The sequence below is a fragment of the Zootoca vivipara genome, chromosome Z1 (genome assembly GCF_965207765.1).
Source record: "Zootoca vivipara chromosome Z1, rZooViv2.hap1.1, whole genome shotgun sequence".
Classification (NCBI taxonomy): domain Eukaryota; kingdom Metazoa; phylum Chordata; class Lepidosauria; order Squamata; family Lacertidae; genus Zootoca; species Zootoca vivipara.
The window spans coordinates 30,569,839-30,590,023 of NC_142583.1; the positions used below are offsets into that span (position 1 = coordinate 30,569,839).

General features: G+C 43.4%; 1 protein-coding gene and 1 long non-coding RNA gene across 5 annotated transcripts in view; one reads left to right on the plus strand and one right to left on the minus strand.

Annotated features, from left to right (window-relative positions):
• Positions 1-20,185, minus strand: part of PALLD (palladin, cytoskeletal associated protein) — a 225,245-nt gene that overhangs the window by 72,065 nt on the left and 132,995 nt on the right. The window lies entirely within an intron of this gene.
• LOC148687322 (uncharacterized) lies at positions 1,682-19,049 on the plus strand. 2 transcript variants are annotated; one of them, XR_015947550.1, is made up of 3 exons: positions 1,688-1,813; positions 2,593-2,695; positions 18,913-19,049. It is a non-coding gene; the product is annotated as an uncharacterized LOC148687322 (long non-coding RNA). The 2 variants fall into 2 exon arrangements; XR_015947551.1 differs by lacking the exon at positions 18,913-19,049 and having other exon boundaries at positions 1,682-1,813; positions 2,593-3,122.

Here is a 20,185-nt window from a genome sequence, read left to right on the forward strand (position 1 = left end):
CTAAAATAGTCATGTAGCTGTCCTTTCAAGTAGTCCTCACAATGCAACCCAGGAAGAAGTTATTTACAGAGGTAGAAAGTGTGTTTCAAGTGGTGGAAAGCCATTTTTTATGCTTTAAAATTGCCAGCTTGTAGATTATAGCCAGACACAGTGTTGCCAACCTACATTTTCTGACTGCATGTGGGGTGTGTGTGTGATGGGTGGCAAACTTGATCACAAATAGTACAAGAGTGATAAAACTAGGGCTGTTACTTTCATTATGTTGTGGCCATGAAAATGAGGAACACTGGCTATACTAACACAGCTTTTAAAAAGAATTTGTAATCCACACTGTGGAATGATTTCCCTGTGGAAATCAGGTGGGCTCTGACTGCGGGACTTTTCCACTGATGACTGAAAGCTTATCTGCTTACCTAGGAATTCCCCTGACTTGTTATCAGCATTCCTGGTTACTGAGATTGGCATTTTAACTTTGTTTTATTGAGGTAGTTTTATTGTGGTATTTGTTGTTGTTTTGTTGGTGAATCACCTCAGTATTTCTTTTCAAAATGAAAGGAGATGTAGAAGATTTTTAGCAAACTAAAAAATAAAAGAGAGCCACACATAGGTAAAATATTCTTGCAGGAACACCTCGAAGCTATGAGCCCAAGTGGACAGTTGATACCAGTGATGGACATTCCTATTCTGACTGGCCTCTTATTTCCTTGTTTTGATCTCACAGTTCTGCTTTTATAGAAAAAGAATGAAGGGGGTGAAGGTCAAAAATAATGTGGCAATGAAGATTCTTTAAAGAAGTTCATTCAAGGAGTTATTTTTTGTTGTTTGTTCCAAGAACCATACTGGAAATATTTGCCGTCATATATTAAGTACAAGGGCACAGAAAGTTTCTGAAAGCTGACATTCTGAACTACCTAAAAAACTAGGGCTTTCATGGTAGGTCCATCAGCTACCAGTTACTCACTCCAGATTCTTTGTATGCCTGGTTTTAATAACACTATTAATTAGTATTATTTATAATTTTATATCACCATCAGTGTGCCTGGCACTTTAAAGGTTCTTGTCCTGAGAGGGTTACAATCTATGGGCCTTTCCTCACCATTTAGTTGGTGTTTCATCCAACGTTTTAAAGAGTGAATTTAGCTCACACTCACTATTATTACAGAATGGCTGTGGGGTTTTTCCTTTCCACACAAATGGTAGATGGTTCCTGAATGGAGAAAAGTTCCAAGGCTGCAACCACACTCCTATTGCAACCTTGTGTTACTCCAGGTAGGCCATGTTTGAATTTTGAGTATCTGCATGAGGACAGCTCTTTCACAGCATTTTTTTTTGGGGGGGGAGGGGGTATTTAATTCCTAGTATTTCGTGGGAGAATAGGAGATCAGAAGAGGAATCGTGTGTTTGCCTGAGCTATGGCCAACTTGGTTACTGTGATGACATTTTGCCTGTAGATAACAATCGCTAGGATGGGCAGTACTTTGACACAGTACCATGACCTCTGTCTGCCACATCTCTGCTCTGAAATGTGCTTGCAAACTGACAGCCAGGATCACTCAGGGGGAAGTGGCATAAAACAGATGTCTCAAAAACCACACCCACCCTGCACACAGAAACCAGGATTATGCTTCTACACAAGCCACACAAATTAAAACACTGAGGATCCGTACTGTATCTTTCACAGGAATCGGAGATATATATAAGGGAAAGTACATTTTTGAGTATATTGTTCCGGAGTTCTAGCTGAACATGACGTCATGTGGCAACATGCCAACAACAACAACAGAAACAAACAGCAACTATTCCACTATAAATGGTAAGTATGGGAAAGCCCTAAAAGTCTCTGTACTAAGGAAGCAAAAGAACAAGAGGAGGGAAATGGAAGTAGGGGGAAACGGGGAAAGAAAATGAAACAGTTTCAGTCGTTTATCCAAAGCTGCAGTGAGGAAGGAGGAGGTTGAGCCAAACACTTCCCAGAAAATAATAGGCTTTGAGAAGCGATTTAGAAGTAATAAAAGATCTCCATGCAGGTGTTCTGAGTGACACACTTTTTCTACAACTGCCTCTAGACCGCACCCACTTCCCTTAAAAAAAACTTTGCTTAAATAATTGCACATTCTTTCAACAATGCAATTAAAAGTATACATAACAAATAATCATGGAGACGTCATGGCAGATCAGTAGAGACTAGAGCTGGGACCCACCTGCCAGTATATATAATAGGTAGTAGGTAAAAAAGGAATAACATATCCCAACCCTAAACCTGATCTTTCTTCCTTTCCTTTATTACTTCCATACATAACCAAGTACAGTATAGCCTTAACAAGGACCATAAGTCACAGTTGTTGAAAGCATGAGACACAAAAGAAACCAAAAGCTGCTGACTTTCTTCTGACTTATCCTTTAGCCTTGAATTTAGCAATATTTTCCAGCAACAGTGTGCATGCTAATGTGCATGCTAATCACTTTTCAACTGTAATATTTTCTGGGTTTATAGCTATTTACCACCTTTCAAAAACGGCAATGGAAGGGTTTTTTTTAAAAAATTATTATTTCTGTGTATTTCTTGGTAATTTTTTTGTATTTCTTATAAAGCTTACAGGCCATAGTGTGCCAGGCTGCCGACCAACGAAAAGAAAGAACAGCTGAGCCAGATCACACTACCACCTTACAACTTTGGAGCAGAGTTGCTAAAAATGTAAGGGACCAAGTCCCTCCCCACTCCCTGGTCCTCCTTTGCCATTTCTATTAGCTGGGCACCTGGACAGCATTTGTGCAGAGCCTCAACACAGGAAACGTTGCTGAATTGCTTCCTGTCCTTCTCCCACTCCATCCTACATAGGGAAAGGGATAAGACGACTTTTTGAAAACGGTATAGTTCCCCCCCCCAATAGTCTTTAGAACTGCAATGTTGGGAATCTCCGATTATTATTATTTAAGTAATTACCCATTGCCAACTTTCATATTTGCTATAACATCTAACTAAGCCCAATGAAAATGGGCCCAGGCAGTTGTTGACATAGCCCTCATCCTATTCCAAAGAAGAGGGGGGGCACAGTTTTCAGAGTACTACAAGCATTTTTAGTATTAAAAATAGACTAAAAAATAAACAAGTCACAGAACTGCAAGCTGTCAACTGATTTGATTAAATGTTTTCAAGCTAACTGATATCTCTGAGGAGGGAGCACGTACCACCGCCCTTCAGTTTTCAAGAGAAGAGTTGCCCGTTATTGTTCTCTTTCAAAGAAAAGCTCCACTAAGAAGTGGTGCAAAAGTGCTGCCCTGTTCTGAGTTTGTCAGAGTTGCTGACCGTGGATTTAACAGGGATAAAGATGGATGGGTTTCCTGCTCTTAACCTACACTTTGCTACACAAGAACGTATTCCCTCTCTTCCCAGCTTTCCCAAAAACCTTAACATGCTTGTATTGTGAAATACCAGGGCTCCGACTTCCTTATTTGGTTGCTGGAACTGTTCTTTGTCTTGTTCAAACATTCTGGGGAAGCGAGCTGCCTGCCTCCCCTCCATCCATACGGCCTCCCGTCCTCCCCCCCCCTTCATACATACTGTCTGGCTTCAAGCAGGTCACTCTGACTCAGCCTCCTTTGTAGCTCACAAACCAATCCCACAGCAGTTATGCCCATTTATGGAGTCCCTTTCCTTTTGGAAATCAGCCGGGGCAACAGGGAGTTTTCAGCTGTTTGGAAAGTTTTGCTCCACTGCAGACACTGAAGCGAGCACAAAGCATGCGTTTTCTTGTTACAGAGTTTTGTTGCTCTGATCAAAAAATGTGTGTGAGAGACAGAGTTTGGGGGAAACAGCCTAAACACATTTCCACAAGCTTTTTGCTTCTAATATCTTGTTGCAGTTTATGCATGCTATTTTACAAGATATTAACAGTACAGACCAGAGGAGCAAGTTCCTCCAAGTTCAATTGGAGTTAAAGTGCATTTAGGACAGCAGCCTTCCTCTTTAATAGATACCTCTATCCTGTACCTTTCATGTGCCGCGGTTTCAATATGCTATAAAACTGAAATAAGAGAAAGAGGGATTGCGGTGGGGGTTGAGCTTCCAATGTAAACAGTGTAAGGCCTTTAAAAATATTTCTCAGTGGAACTAAAGTGAAGGAAGCATCTTAAAGTACAATTAGATACTTAAGGTTGGTCTACTTGTCTAGGCAAAGTATAAGACCTCCTACATATTTCTGGGGGTGGAGCTGGTATGGCACTAATCATTTAAGATGAGACAATTGCTAGAAAAATGTTTCCTAAGACATGCAACACTCAAATGACAGAGGAAGCTGAACTTTGTTTCATACTCCCTGCTTTTCACATTTGCTTATAGTCATATGGGCATTTTACTGAACCTTTAAGTCTTCGTGAATGTGACTACAGACAAGACAAGGCTTAGCAAGTCCTATGTTTTAAGGGACACAATAAAAATCTGACACATATTCCTCAAGATTTTTCTGCCTAGAGCAGGGGTTCCCAACAAAATTTTCTCGAGGACCCCTCATCGAGCCGCTATTGTGACAAGGACCCCCATTAATTCCTAATCCTAAATCTAATCCCTAATTCCTAATCTAATTTTTCCAGTAAGCTTAACACTGATCTTGGAAGGGTTAGGTTTAAGGGACGCCGACGATTTAGGTTCAATGGACACTGACAAGATCGGTTCGAGAGTCACTGACTTACTTGCTTGAACATCAAATGCATTATCTTCCTCTTCATCTGTAGGCCTTTGTCGTTTTAACGAACCACTTTAACCAACGGTCCATTTTTAACTACGCGAACTGTAGCTTCCGCGAAAAACAACGTTTTGTTTACAAACACTACTGTTTTGCAAAGAGGCAGCGCACGCCAGGGAGGAGGGAGGGGAATGGAAAAGACAGGGTACCTGCGCATTAGCGCACAAATGAAGCTGACGCGCGCAAAGCATCTTGGGGAGGTGAGCGTCAGTAGAATGCGCGCGCTGCCTCTTTGCAAAACAGTAGTGTTTGTAAAGCGCCACCTAACGGCATACAGCAGAACTACTGCCTCTATCTAATTCTAGTTTTGCGCTAGACTCTGCTCATGCAGGAAGCAGCCAAAACAAAAAATCTGTTATCATACGAAATATATTTAATATATTTTTTATTTTAATAGCATCTTGCGGACCCCTCTGGCATAGCTCGCGGACCCCTGGGGGTCCGCGGACCACCTGTTGGGAACCACTGGCCTAGAGATTCCCATAGGTATTGAAAATACAGTTGCACCTTAAGTTGAATAGAATCCGTTCCAGAAGTCTGTTCGACTTCCAAGATGTTCGAAACCCAAAGTGCGGCTTCTGATTGACTGCAGGAAGCTCCTACAGCCAATTGGAAGCCCCGGAAGCCCCGTTGGATGTTCGGCTTCCAAAAATAGTTCGCAAACTGGAAGTCACTTCTGGGTTTGCGGCGTTTGGGAGCCAAAACGTTCGGGAACTAAGCTGTTCCAAAACGAAGATACGACTGTACATTCCAGGAAATGTTCTAGGTAGGATGGATGCTTACAAAAAGAGGATACCCCCCCCAAAAGTATATAGGTTCGTAAAGGTTTGATTATTTACATAAATAAAAAATTAGGGAAAAATTCTATAATTTGTAATTTAAATAAGAGTAAATCTCACCATAGTGGGTAAGATTGCAACCAGGTGACCTGCATGCCTGCTTAGTCTGCTGCCCAGGTGCTCACTGTTGCTGGGCAACTTCCAAGGTTCCTGATTTCCCTTCTTATGGTTAGATTAAAACTAGACCTGGACCAGGCAATCCTTCAAAGAGAAGACTCCTTCAAACAGAGCACTGTTTTTTGTAACATAGGACACATGGCCACCTTAGTTGCAGGATACACACTGTCCTGGTTCTGATGGTCACTTGACACTTCATAACTGTGGTTGTGTCCAAGTACTGGGGCTGAATGCTCCTCCTTCGCCCACTCAAAAATGTTGTCTGCGACATTATGTCCTGCTAAGCTTCTGAAGCAAGCCGAAGAAAGCTGACCAAAAGAGTTTCCTTAAAAAACAAAAAGCGATGTTTAACAGAATGCTTATTCCCACAATAGATCTGGTTGTGCTTCTTATTGAACAGCTGCAATTCAAAACACATCCAGCAACTTTTACCATCTTGATATGGAAGGCGGAAGAGACATCAGTGTGCGATAGTGCATACGTGCATAAATCAACACACTTTTCAGAAAGACATTTCCAAATACCTCGCCAAGGGGTAAAATAAAGGCACAGGCTTATCAGGGAGAGATAATGTAAAATAGAGACAACTCCGGAACACATCTGCCTGCAGACACTGGAATATATATGAGTAAGCACTCCAGCCCATCTGCTACGCAGTGGCTCTGATCTAACACATAGTGAAGCATGAGGAAATCCATTGATTCAATAACTTACAATATGCATAATCCTATGTTGGATTGCGACCACTGTATACCCTATCCTTTATTGGTGTATTGCTCTTTGGGGGGGTGTACTGTGAATGTGCAAAAATCATCAGAGAAACGGAACGGGATAGTGAAAGAAAGGGAACCAATGTTATGCCACAAGATCCCCCGTTCCGGCATTTACCAGTGAGCCATCCTCCTTTATCCATAAATGATACGAATTAGTAAATTGTCAAGAACAAACAAACAAAATCCCACATGGTTCTACTAGCAAATGTCACAGTTTGTTTCACAAGGGGAAGCCTGTATGTATCTCCCTGGTGGTGTGGCGTTTCAGCCTTTGTTTTTCAGACATCCATGCCTAATGCCTAATTCCTGGATGTGGGCTGGGGAAGCTTCATGTCACTGGGTACAGGACCAGCCAAATACAGTCATACCTCGGTTTAAGTATGCGTTGGCTTGAGTACTTTCAGTTTAAGTACTCCGTGGACCTGGCTGGAATGGAATAATCCACTTTTCGTTACTTTCAATGGGAAAGTTCGCTTCAGGTTAAGTACGCTTCAGGTTAAGTACGGACTTCCAGAACCAATTACACTCATAATTTGGGTTAAGTACGCTTTAGGTTGAGTACTCCACGGACCCATCTGGAACGGATTAATCCACTTTCCATTACTTTCAATGGGAATGTTCGCTTCAGGTTAAGTATGCTTCAGGTTAAGTACAGACTTCCGGAACCAACTGTGTACTTAAACCAAGCTACCACTGTACACTTAGCTAGCCTTGAGAATTTGAAGGATCACTGAGAAAAGCCAGCATTCAAAGAATTTCTGACATTTATCATAACGTATAAATACATAGTGTGGGAGGACAGCTTAAATTAGCCTTTGTCCACCTGGTGTGCTCCAGATATTTTGGGCATCAACTCTCATCAGCCCCATCTGGCACACCAGGTTAGAAACGGCTGGCTTGGTCATATGGAATATGCCTGCCAGCAAATTGAATGCCAATACATTGCTACTGTGTTTCCACTTTTGCTTGCCTGCTCTGTCACTACATCGGCTCCTTCGCCTTCTATAGCAGGAAACCAAAACGTCCCAATTTACCTGCAATGGATGTACAGTCATACCTCGGTTTGCGACTTCCTCCGTTTGCGACCGCTTCGGTTTCCGACCATCGCGGACCTGGAAGTGTTTAAATCCGGGTTCCGCGGTGCTCAGATGCGCAGAAGCAATATGGAAGCGATCTGCACAGCGCGCGCAGAAGTGCTCTATCGGCGCTTCGCGCACGCACAGAAGCATGTGTCGGGGAGCGGCCGATTCGGGGAGCAACCAGCTCCGCGGAACCGATTGCGGTCACAAACTGAGGTATGACTGTAACACAACACCTTACCACCTCAGCCATTCATGTGTGGCACATTCCCCACCCCCCTCAGGTAGAGGAAGAGGTGACAGGAGTAATGACCAAGCAGGTTGGGGAACAGGGTAGGACGAGACTGGCATATCAGGATTTGATCTGCTGATGTGCTAGAGAGAGGTACTAATATAATAAGAGAATTGACAGCACTATGAACTTCATTTTAGTATTTTCTCCCATCATTAGCTTTCCTATAAATTCCGTATGCAAGAAGCATTATTGGTGGTCAAATCAAAGAGCATGTAATTGGGATTTCTTTTCCTAGAGAAATGTAAACGATGCTTATTGATCCCTTTCTATTCCTTAACACTTTTCATATAGTTGCAGTGTTTTCCTGCCCTTCTTCTAGTTCACACAGCCCTATTTAACCACAGCTTTAACACCAGAAAGGCAGCAACCATCTCTATTACAACAGAAAGCCAACAAACTGCAGGACGGAGATACAGTTCCTAGATGCAATTTGTAACGCCAGGTAGAGATGATTGAAAACAGAAGCAGTACACCCTGCATTCCAGACATTTCCCTAGAGGGGTTTCACCTTGTCGGGGGCTGCAGCTGTATCATGGAAGCAGATTTGGGGGGCGGGGCAGTCATGTGAAACATTTATCTCCTCTTGATGGAATCCCCTCACTTGCACAAGTTACACAGCTAATAAAAGATCTTCGTGAACAGGCAGCAGGAAGTATCAAAACACCTAGAAGGGCTATAACCATGTTTCAGATCAGTAAAAAAAAGCTTAGACTAATTTACTTATATTGAAAGCCTGCCAAATCATTAGAGTTCAGACTTGTTAACAACACATCCTCTTCTCACGTATCCTCACACTCATTATAAATAATAAATTATATCCTTCAATTATAATTTGCAATTTGTAATTTGGTTTTTACGGCTCAGGGCACTGGCTCAGGGCGCTGCAGCAGCCACCAATTCCGGGTGGCGGGGCGGCAGGCGTCCTTGGCCGGGCCAGGCGGAGGCCGCTGGCTCAGGTGCTCCACCCGCCGCTGCAGGGCGCTCCAAGCTCCTTGGCCGGGCCAGGCAAGGAAGAAGCAGTGAGCCCAGCGGTGGCGGCAAGCACGGAAGCGGCAGGGACGGAGGTGGATGAGAAGGCGGAGCGCAGGGATGCAACCAGCAAGGCAGGAGTGCAATCCTACGTTAAGCGGAGTTCTTGGAGCGCCGCTTCACAGCTGATCGCGCTCCTGCAGTGCCGGCCTCATGGAGTGACTCTGTGAGTGGAGGTGCCTGTGGGGGTTGGTTTCCGCGGTGCAGAAGTATGGCTTATTTGCAGGGTATGCCTTATATTTCTCAAATGCTCAAAAACCCTGCCATGGCTTACTTTATGTCTACGTATTAAAAAGGGGGAAACAGGGTAGGATATATTTGAAACAGACTTAATAGCTGAAATGGATCTGAGGATCCACTGAGGCTGTTCCTCAGTTTATTATGGTTTATTGCCGTTTTTATGTCCACTGAAGTATATTACATGTATGCTTATAGATTTGTGAATCTTATGGTTGGTTGGACATGTTATACAGGGACCCTTTCTGCATACTTTACTCATACATAACTCCATATGAGATGGTGACATTTCACATGCACAGCACTTTTACATGATTGTGGCCTAGTGGTATGTTCACAGGCTCCTAAAGAACTTCCAGCAGAATAAAGGTCAGTGGAGTTCTACTCTTTAGAATGACCCCACCCGTTCTGAGTCATTTCCCTCTATTGAATTTAATGTCCCTTATTGGTATTTTTGACACCCCACCCCAACTTTATTATCTTCTAGCATAAAATATTCTGGCAGAATCTCATAGAGGTATATTATTTTGAGGTTATTATTTCAGTTGAGCTTATCTCTCTCTAATTGTACAGATGTTTAGTAGCATTTATCCAACGAGTCAGAGACACTGTAACCACTTTATGTGCTATCAAAGCTATTATAAACAGCTGCACTGGATTCCAGTTTCAGGTAGCTGTTTATTACCCTTTAAAGCTCTTAATCAGGCACCCCCAAACTGCAGCCCTCCAGATGTTTTGGCCTACAACTCCCACGATCCCTATCTAAGAAGACCAGTGGTCAGGGATGATGGGAATTGTAGTCCAAAACATCTGGAGGGCCGAAGTTTGGGGATGACTGCTCTAAATGGCCTAGGTTTATGCAGAGGCATAGCTAGCTGCTCTGGCACCCAGGGGGTGGGGCAGTGATGTCACCCCCCCCTCAGGGATGATACCCGGGGCAGACTGCACCCACTGCACCCGCCTTCCTCCGCCAGTGGGTTTATGGCATACCTACAAAATCATCTGTCTACTCACCAAGAACTGCTGGACAGGCTCTCCAACAGGTAGATGAGATGGGGCTGGTTGGGAGCACAGGTGAGAGCCTTCTCTGATGCAAATCCCTAGCCTACATCACCGACGGTCCTCCCCTAACCTTAAGAATTTTATTCTTTAGCCAGCGTTTAAACATGCTAAACTGAAAGACTTTGTTTCATCAGCTGTGATCCTGTTTCTTAATCTCCAACTATTCAAATTTTGTTGAAATGCTGGTCTTGGGTTGTTATCCAATGCTGAAGCAGTGGTTAGGGACTTCCTCCCCTTACAACATGTGCTGGAGGGTATCCTTATTAATTTTGAGGGCATGTGTGTTGGGGACGGGGGGAAGCAGCAGCTGGATGGGACAGGAAAAGGAAAAGAATGCACTGCATACAGGAAAGTTGGTTGCACCAGTCAAGGCTGCAGCATCAATAAGACTTGAGCATCTCCAGTACGTTTCCGAGCACAGTTCAAAGTGTTGGTGCTGACCTTTAAAGCCCTAAATGGCCTCGGTCCAGTATACCTGAAGGAGGGTATCCACCCCCATCGTCTCTGCCTGGACACTGAGGTCCAGGGACGGCTCTAGGGGTAGTCTGGGTGGTGCAGGGCGCCGGCCCGGTAGGGGAGAGCCGCACGGAAACCATGCTGCGCGCTGCGCCCGCCCACCAGCCGCGGCAAGAAATGGAGCAGGGCGGGGGCGCCGGAGCGATCTCCGCACCACGGCGCCCGGGCGCCCGGCGTGCTTGAGTCGGCCCTGCTGAGGTCCAGCACCAAGGGCCTTCTGGCGGTTCCTTCATTGCGAGAAGCCAAGTTGCAGGGAACCAGGCAGAGGGCCTTCTCAGTGGTGGCGCCCGCCCTGTGGAACGCCCTCCCATCAGATGTCAAAGAAAAAAACAGCTACCAGATTTTTAGAAGACATCTGAAGCCAGCCATGTTTAGGGAGGCTTTTTAATGTTTAATAGATTTTATTTCATTTTTCTGTTGTAAGCCGCCCAGAGTGGCTGGGGAAACCCAGCCAGATGGGCAGGGTATAAATAAATAAATAATATCTCTTAAAAGCTAAAGGCAGGATATAAATATTTTAAACCTAGTTGGATCCTTGACAGTGTATTAATAAAACATTTCAGGGCTTTTTGCAGTACGATCCTATAATACATATTGAGAAGCAAGCCCCAGCTTCCTCCCAGGTAAGTGCATATAGAATTGCAGCCTAAAGATATATATGATACCTGAATAATAATAATAATTAAAAAAATGAACACACACGCACAATCGCAAATATCTTTGGCAAAGCCAAGCCTATAAACAGTAAACAAACTGGTGGTTTAGAAAAAAAAGCAAAAATAAGATAGTATTCCTTTGACCGCATTGATAGGGAAAGGATTTACTCCGGTAAGGAAGATTAGTAAGAGCAGGAGTTCAGTATTACTAAAATAGAAAGAGGAACTTGCAACATTTGAGTGAAGTGAAATTGAACCCATGAAGTGATGTCCTATATTGCACAAGGAAGGGGAGAGCTATGTACACTTCTGACTATTGGGGGAGTATGACACAGCAACATGCACACATCACGATGCCATCACTCACTGATAACTGAGCTAGACTTCAGGCAAGTGGCCTCCATGACATTACTTCTAGGGTACCACAAAGTTTCATCAATGGTGCTGAGTAATTGAACAATATATTTCACAATGTCTTCATCTAGAAACCTTTTAAACATTTAAAACATCACTTAAGTCCTTTTGCCTAGTTTAAAAAGAAGTGTCTGAGAAATGAAAACTACATTGTTCCCATAATTTCCTTATCAGTCCTATTGTACTCAAACTGTGTTTTCACATGGGAAACCACCCTATACCTAATGGGCCTTCGGTCCATCTAGCTCAGTACTGTCTACACTGACTGGCAGCAGCTCTTCAGGCATTCAGACTCTGTTCTCTTCTAGTCTTACGTGGAGATGCCTGGATTTGAACACAGGACCTTCTGAATGCAAAGCGGATGCTATACAACTGAGCTCCAGCCCTTTCCCTGGAAATTTCTTTCCAGGTATCCTATATACAGTATCCTAGCCATTGTAAGAATATATAATACCAGTACAGTCACACCTCGCAAGTCTAATGCCTTGCGAGACGAATGTTTTGGCTCCCAAACGCCGCAAAACTGGAAGTGATTGTTCCGGTTTGCGAACGTTCTTTGGAACCCGAATGTCCGTCGCGGCTTCTGATCGGCTGCAGGAGCTTCCTGCAGCCAATTGGAAGTCGTGCCTTGGTTCCTGGACGTTTTGGAAGTCGAACGGACTTCCGGAACAGATTCTGTCTGACTTCCGAGGTACGACTGTACTTGGTATATATTGGAATGCTATATTTAACAATGCAGCAAAGTCTATTAAAGCCTGTCTCTCTATCTACCTATTGATCACCGTATACCAGAAGCTCATGACCTCCACACCAAATATGTTTCTTAATCCCCTTTAACTTCTTCAGAGAACAAACAGCTGTTCATCTGGACCCTGCTAGGCCTACACATCCAGTACTTATGGTCTGTTCTACGCAAACAATAGAGCAGCCATGATGGATTAAAATGAATGACACTATGCCACATCTGTGTCCTTCCTGTGGAAGCTGCTCAAAGCCGAGTGCACATTTTTGCTGCCAATCTGTCATCTTTTCTTGAGCCAATTTTACTTTCTTCCCAAGTGATTCAATGTCATTGCACTGCCATCTCATAGTTAGCTGTTGTTGTTTTTTTAAAAAAATTGTTGGGCACTTTCCAAATAAGAAAGTCCAGACTTCATCTGACATATCCTCCTCAAAGCCTTTATGCCACTTTTCATGTATTCATATTTCACTGATACTTTGAAAATATTTTCTTCCCTCTTGTCTCCATTAGTATTTAAAACATACTTCTCACCCACCCCTTATTACATATTTGTTTTTCAAATACAGAAATGACTATTGTTAAATAGGCAGGCACATATTTGATATAATGGGCTAAAAGTTCTGCTTCAATGGTAAACACAAACCGTTACCTACAGCTTGTTTTCAGGGAAAGGGAGTTGAATATACACTCCATCCTTTATAAACATTAATGATTTCTATGTTTATTACGTTGCAGCTTCACAATTCAACATCCCTCATGCACAAACCCATTTTATATCAATTTTAAGTTCAGACAGAGAAATATATATATTCTGCTTGTTCCAGAATAGTCCAACAAAACTACTTATTTAATTGCCAAGATGAATTCTGGTAAAGGATCACTGACAACTGTATATTTTACTTAAAGTTTTCTATGCCAATAAAACTAAGCAGACTGTGTGCCCCAATGATTTTGCCATAACATGAAACACATGTTTCAAATTTAGAGGCAAGCTACAATCCTTGTTAAAATACAGCATGCAGCCCTTTACATTAATTCGTAGGCCTTAGTAATTGCATATTACATTGACAATTGTAACCTTTCAAAATAGAAATAACATGGCAAATGGAATCTATTAAAAAAGAAGAAAAAAGAAAAAAGACAAGCCCTCACATAAGAAAAATATTTGCAATTAACATTTTTGCCAAACTGAAATGAAACTTCTTCCGAGACTTGGCAAGACAGAGAGAGAGAGAGAGAGACAGACAGACAGACAGACAGCGAGAAAAGACAACACCACACAAACACACTAGTACCCTATGAGCAGATTTTATAATATACCATTGTTTACAGCTCTGCAGGGCCTATTCTGGCCTGGAAAATCTGTTCTGAAAGACTACTGTGTTCATTTTACAACCTTCACACTATGTCATACTGTAAAATCATGCTGTTATGAGTGTGAGGCAGAAGGCTCCCTCCGTTCTCTCACTTGGCCATGACTGAAAAGGGATATACTGTATAACACATAGGCAATAGGATTTTAAGCAGGGGGTGGAGGAAGTCGACTAAAGAGAAGACACACTGCAAAAATAGTTTTTTATAAACTTAGAGACTATTCTGTATCAAAATACTGAAACTAAAGGACATTCAGTGTGGATTTAATTGGCTATACAGTATTAGCTTCAGAACATACAAGACAAGGTATGTTTTCATGAAACTTGGGTTGCCAAACAAGGCAGGGGCAGGCAGAGGGCTGTTTTCTTCTTCTTCAGAGCCGGGCTACACTGCACACTATGCATTTTAAACACAGAAACCTGGCAACTATGGTTTGTTAAGGATTCTGGAAATTGTAGCTCTTGGGGGGGGGCATTAGAGTTCCCGATATTATTTGGGAGAAATCTTGTGCTTTAAATTATAGTGTATACACAGCCATATTTGCTAAATAAGCAACCAGAAAGCCGAAAATTAAGAACGACACTCACAACTTATGTTAACTCACAAGTTCTCAAACTTGGCAGTTCTGGGCTAGTTCCCTGGACCGCCAAAAGAGCTACTCTCTTGACTTCACTCTATGAACTGGTCTGAACTCTGCCACAACTCAAATGCCCGTTGTTCTTGTTGTTGTTGTTTCGAGAGTTTGCTATTTGTTTGCCTAAATTGTTTAGTGCCTAAGAAACACTAAGTGTTGCCTACAAAATGAAAACTATAGAACAACATGCAATAAAAACAATCACAAAACTTGTATAATCACACACATGCACAGCTAAAAGGTCTGGACCAGGCAACCCCAAACTGCAGCCCTCCAGATGTTTTGGCCTACAACTCCCATGATCCCTAGCTAACAGGACCAGGGGTCAGGGATGATGGCAATTGTAGTCCAAAACATCTGGAGGGCCGAAGTTTGGGGATGCCTGGTCTGGACTAATAAAATGTTTTCATTATGTGTGGAAAAGAAACCAGTGGTGGTAGCAGACAAAGCACTTTGGGAGGAGATTTCCACACCTGAAAAAGCCCCCATCTGTGGTTACCATCCTACGTCACTTCAGAAGGACTCGAATAATAAAAATTACTTTAACATACTGTGCTGAATATACTTTTGGGGATGGAGGGGAAATAATGACAAAGATATTTATGTGTCAAAACACTCAGGAAACTGCAGAAAAAGTTTGAGGGGGCTCATATTGCTTTAGAAAACAGGGATGGGGGATCTCAGGTCTGGGGGCAAAATGCAATATCTGGCCTGTAGGACACTCCCCATACCACCCCCCTCACTCCCTAGGCCACATATTCGCCTTGAGCACCATTTGTCTGGCAGGAATGGGTTCTTAAACGCTTCTTGCTTGGCTGGACAGAGGAAAGAGAAGGGTGTGAGAACAGAAACTAGCTTACTGTATAAAGGTAACATTCACATTCCTTGCCTTGTACTTTGGCCTACCCACTGGCATGTGCTCCCCAGAAGACAGCAAAGAAAGGAATGTGGTCCTTGAGTTGAAAAGGAGCTGCAAAAGACTCAAGGGTGCTTGTGCGGACCTATACTTCAGATACCTGGTGTCAAGGACTGGTTGGACACAGATGAATGGTGGGAGGGATCAGCTGGGGAACCACCAAGTGAAGAAGGCTCAGAGCCCAGGGAGTGGTGGTGGGACAACAATAAGTCGTCAGAGGGAGAAGACTGGGAAGAGGTGTCAGAAACCGAGGAGGTAGCAGGGGTTAGTGAGCTGGTAGAGTCCATGGCAGAGGGAAGTCCTGAATCAGAGGCAGAAGTCAAAGCAGGAGGGTGGGAGGAGGGAGGCCAAGAGGACTCAGGCTGGGGAAGAGTCATGGGTGTCTCCTCCTCCTGCTGCGACAAGCTCCCCACCCCCTTGTTAGAAACTAAGATATGAAAGCTAGGAGCTAAATGGAACCTTAATCCTAGCTTATGGGCACAACAATGGAATGTCTGTGCACTTTTTTGGTAAAAAGAATACAAAGCTGAAAATGAGGAAACGGCAGCTAAAATATTATGTTCATTTTTCACATGGTCTAGTTCTTCCCCTGCCCACCCCCTATATATTCTTAAGAGGGTCTTTTCCCCAGTCTTCAGAGAGTAGCTAGAAGCTGGGAGGCAGAAAAAGGTCCTCCTTCCACTCTGCAGTTGCAAAATGCGCCTAGAACACTGGGAGTTTCAAACACCTCTCCCCTCTAGTCTCCCAGAACTAGAAGAGGCATGAAAAGGGGTGCAGATGTAGTCTCTGATTGCTTGGAAAAAACGCGTGGAGTATAGGGGACTTAGGCAGCTGTGGGAAAGCAGGAACTCAGCAGTCTCAGTACCTGCTTCATTGAGGAAAGATGAGTTGCTGTGCTCATTAGGCCTGACACTCCTGCATAGATCGTGCTTTTGCTAATAAAGTGTTAATTCCAACTTCCACACTATGATTTTCTTGCTCCTGACACCTGTCTGTCTTGAATTGACAGTCAAAACAAAATTAAAAAATTCCTTCCAGTTGCACCTTAGAGACCAACTACGTAAGTTTGTTATTGGTATGAGCTTTCATGTGCATGCACACCGGCTACCTACCTGTGACTTGAATTGACAGGTGTGTGTGTGTGTGCACGTGCACTTGAGCTTGCATGGAGAGGAAAAAATGGGGCTAAAAGACCCCTTATTTATATTTTGGTGCCCATAGGGCACCTGATCCTGTCCAAATTGATTTTTTTAAAATCCATTGCCATTTACATCTTTCTCTACCTCACAGCAAAAGTAGAGGTATTTTATCTCTTGTCCTTAAGGGCCTTTTTGTTAGTTTTTCTGATATGTGAGATGTGTTCATGGCCACCCATGGAGCAATCTCTAAAGGCAGCGGGAAAGGATGGATTAGCAGGACATTACACAGCAAAGCCCTGCTTCCCTTTACGACTTCCCATCAGAGACTTAAAATCTGAGTCAGTCAATTATATCAGATCATCAGTAAACAGAAGTCTGGGATTTTATCGAAGAGATGAACTAATAGTTTATAGTTTACACAGAAGAGCGATAAAAAAAAAGTGGCTGTGAACTTCCTTTGGCTACTTCCCCTCCCCCTTTAAATAACAAAAATGTCCCTGCTGCTTAAATGGAAACGACGTACTATTTTGTTCCGTTTCTAAGCAGATATATGAGCAAACAAGCATGCATACCCTGGGGAGGAGAGTTTATTTTGTATGGTTTGTACAATTCAATTCAAAGCTGACATACTACAGCCATTCTAGTGCACTGTGATGCCTAGACCAGCAGTGCCAGGAATTTGAAGGGAGAACTGGGTTTCTTTAACTGCATATCAAGAAGTCGGACCAAAAAACCACATGGTCCCAGGTGACCCGAGCCCACTCCCTCTTCCAGTTTCAGCCAGTGAAGTGGAGAGATGGGCTGCATTTGAACGTAACTCTTAACCATAGCTTTAGATGAATGAGCTTAAATGAGCCACAGGTTTACATGCTCTTCCTTCACCTATCCAGTAAAGTTAAGAGGAGGTGATTGGAAGCTTCCGCTTCTATAGTTTAATGTGTAACCCTAAACTGTGGTCAATAGTGAAGACAACCCAGCTTCATCAACTAGTTTTTGAGTCTGGTTTGTTTGTTTCTGCCAACCATAGTTAAGATTACCCGCAGTTTGGTCTGGGTTTTAATGATACAGCAATCTGCCACTAATTTAAATGGAATCGAAAGCTTCTGAACTCCTCAAATCCATGCTGGAAGAGGAGGGCACAGACAAGCCTGAAGCTTAGTGTGACCAATTCTTGTACAGTGGTACCTCTGGTTAAGAACTTAATTCATTCCAGAGGTCCGTTCTTAACCTGAAACTGTTCTTAACCTGAGGTACCACTTTAGCTAATGGGGCCTCCTATTGCTGCCAGGCCGCCGGCGCGCGATTTCTGTTCTCATCCTGAAGTAAAAGTTCTTAATCCGAGGTACTACTTCCGGGTTAGTGGAGTCTGTAAGCTGAAGCGATTGTAACCCGAAGTGTTTGTAAACCAAGGTACCACTGTAAAACTAAATCACAGCTTAGCATTATGTCCAAACCAGTGTACAGTCATACCTCGGTTCAAGTATGCCTCGGTTTGAGTATTTTCAGTTTAAGTACTCCGTGGACCTGTCTGGAACGGATTAATCCACTTTCCATTACTTTCAATGGGAAGTTCGCTTCAGGTTAAGTACAGACTTCCAGAACCAATTGTGTTTGTAAACCGAAGTACCACTGTAGTGTGTTGCCTTACCCAGGAATAAATCTCTTACAGAAACTTTCCTAGGCAGCCAGGAATTCAGCTTTGAAAAGAAATAAGTACCACACTTTTGAAGTGCTATAGGAAACTTTGGAAACTAAGTCGCCTCTGCCTTTTCCCTGCAGCACTACAAGCTTTCTCTGGCCCATAATGAAGAATACAAATTATATGAAACATTTTTTACAGCGCAAGGAATGTTAAATAGTATATATCTTCTGGAATGGTGTATTTATCTTCTGGAAAGACAATATAGATTCTTCTCCTTGAATTTCATCACAGCTTGAGTATGGACCAACTATCCATCCAGTCTTTCATGCAAATTCCCACATATGCAATGATGTCCCAGATATGAGCCAAACAAAACAGTTCTGCAGACCTCCAACAGACAGTAAGATACATAGAATCGGCAGACTTTCACATTTACCTCCCCAAGTCACACAGGCTCCCCAAACATGCAGACACAAGCTATGCAATCAGCTACACAGGGAATCATCACATTGATTGGCAACCCCTCTGAATTTCTTACTGGCAGCTGCATTTACTATTTACCAAGTAAAGAGAATTCAATTTGATTTAAAAAATTGTAAGCCACTATCAGAGCACTGTACATGGACTATAAATCTGAGAAATGGAAGTTGGGGAATTAAACCACATAATAGCAATGGCTAACATTTTCTCATTGTCTGGGTTTCAGCTCCTGCTTCGCCAGGCTTTGAAACTGAACATCAAATATGAAATCTTCGACAGTACAGACATAGCCCAAAGAAGGATAAAACCACATTGAACCAGCAGCTGCAAAAACATCAGCACCTGACTGCTGTTGAAAACCTCATTATCAATGGTTTATACCACAGTAAGACCTATCCTCCTCACAGAGGGGAGGGGTTGTGAGCGGGAGCCGTTTACCGCTTCAGCGGGGGGGGGGCAATATTCGGCCCCCTGCCTCAGCCTGCCTCCGCTGCCGCGCCAAGCCCCTCAACCACCAATGGAGCTGGCTGGTGGGTGGGGTTTTAGCTGCATTTAAGCACCCGTGTCAGCTCTCTATCCCTCAGTTGGCTTCCTGCTTCCATCGGATCTCCCTCCCTCCCTCCTTTTAGGTCATCTTTCCTTGCTTTTGACTTTGCTATGGTCAACCAACCAAGGTTGGCTGCCTTGGTTGCCCAAGGGGACTGGTAGGAATTTTTATCCATTTGGCTAATTGACACCAGCCTCTTGGTTTTTTCCGCCTACCTCGAAGCAATTTGTCACAACTTCCGGGTATTGGCGGTTAGGCATTGGAATATGTGTACTGTGTTGGAGGATAGGGTGTGGCCATCACCTACCCCTCCACTTTTGGGTATTCTGTTAAAGAAATCCAGTAGTCATGGATCCTGTCTGATGCCCTGCTGGTGGCTAGGGCCATGGCATGACCCCCAGTGACGTCAGGGAAAGCTTCCAGTTGTATTTGCATCAACAAGCTCCTCCCACTGTTTGTTAACCCACAGAATGACTCCCCGCTGAGTGGGGTGGAGTCGTGCATTGCTTGTTCTATCCGATACCTAAGCCAATACATCTCACACGCTGTAACCAATAAAGTTGTGGCCTTATTTTGCCCATTAACCTAAAATAATGTGTCTGTGTGTTTTATTTAACCCTATGCGGGTGCTGGGTCCTCGACTCACAATTACAGTATGCTAATGAAAACCCTTAAGACTTTAGATGATTTTTAGTCTAGCTGGTAAACAACTGCAAGTTTCAGAACTCTGTTTACTCAATGGCACTTGATTCTGGTAGAGAGTAGAAATTCCACCCCAAGCTTTTTCAGTCATGGCGACTACTGAGGCATTATGGTAGCCTGACAAGAGTTTCCAGCCATGATGGCAAACCACAATATTAAGTGTAGTAAATAGCAGCACAGAAATGTACAGTATTCAATCTGTATTTCAGCAGATAGAGACAAGCTGGCACACCGCTGGCCAATTTTTGGA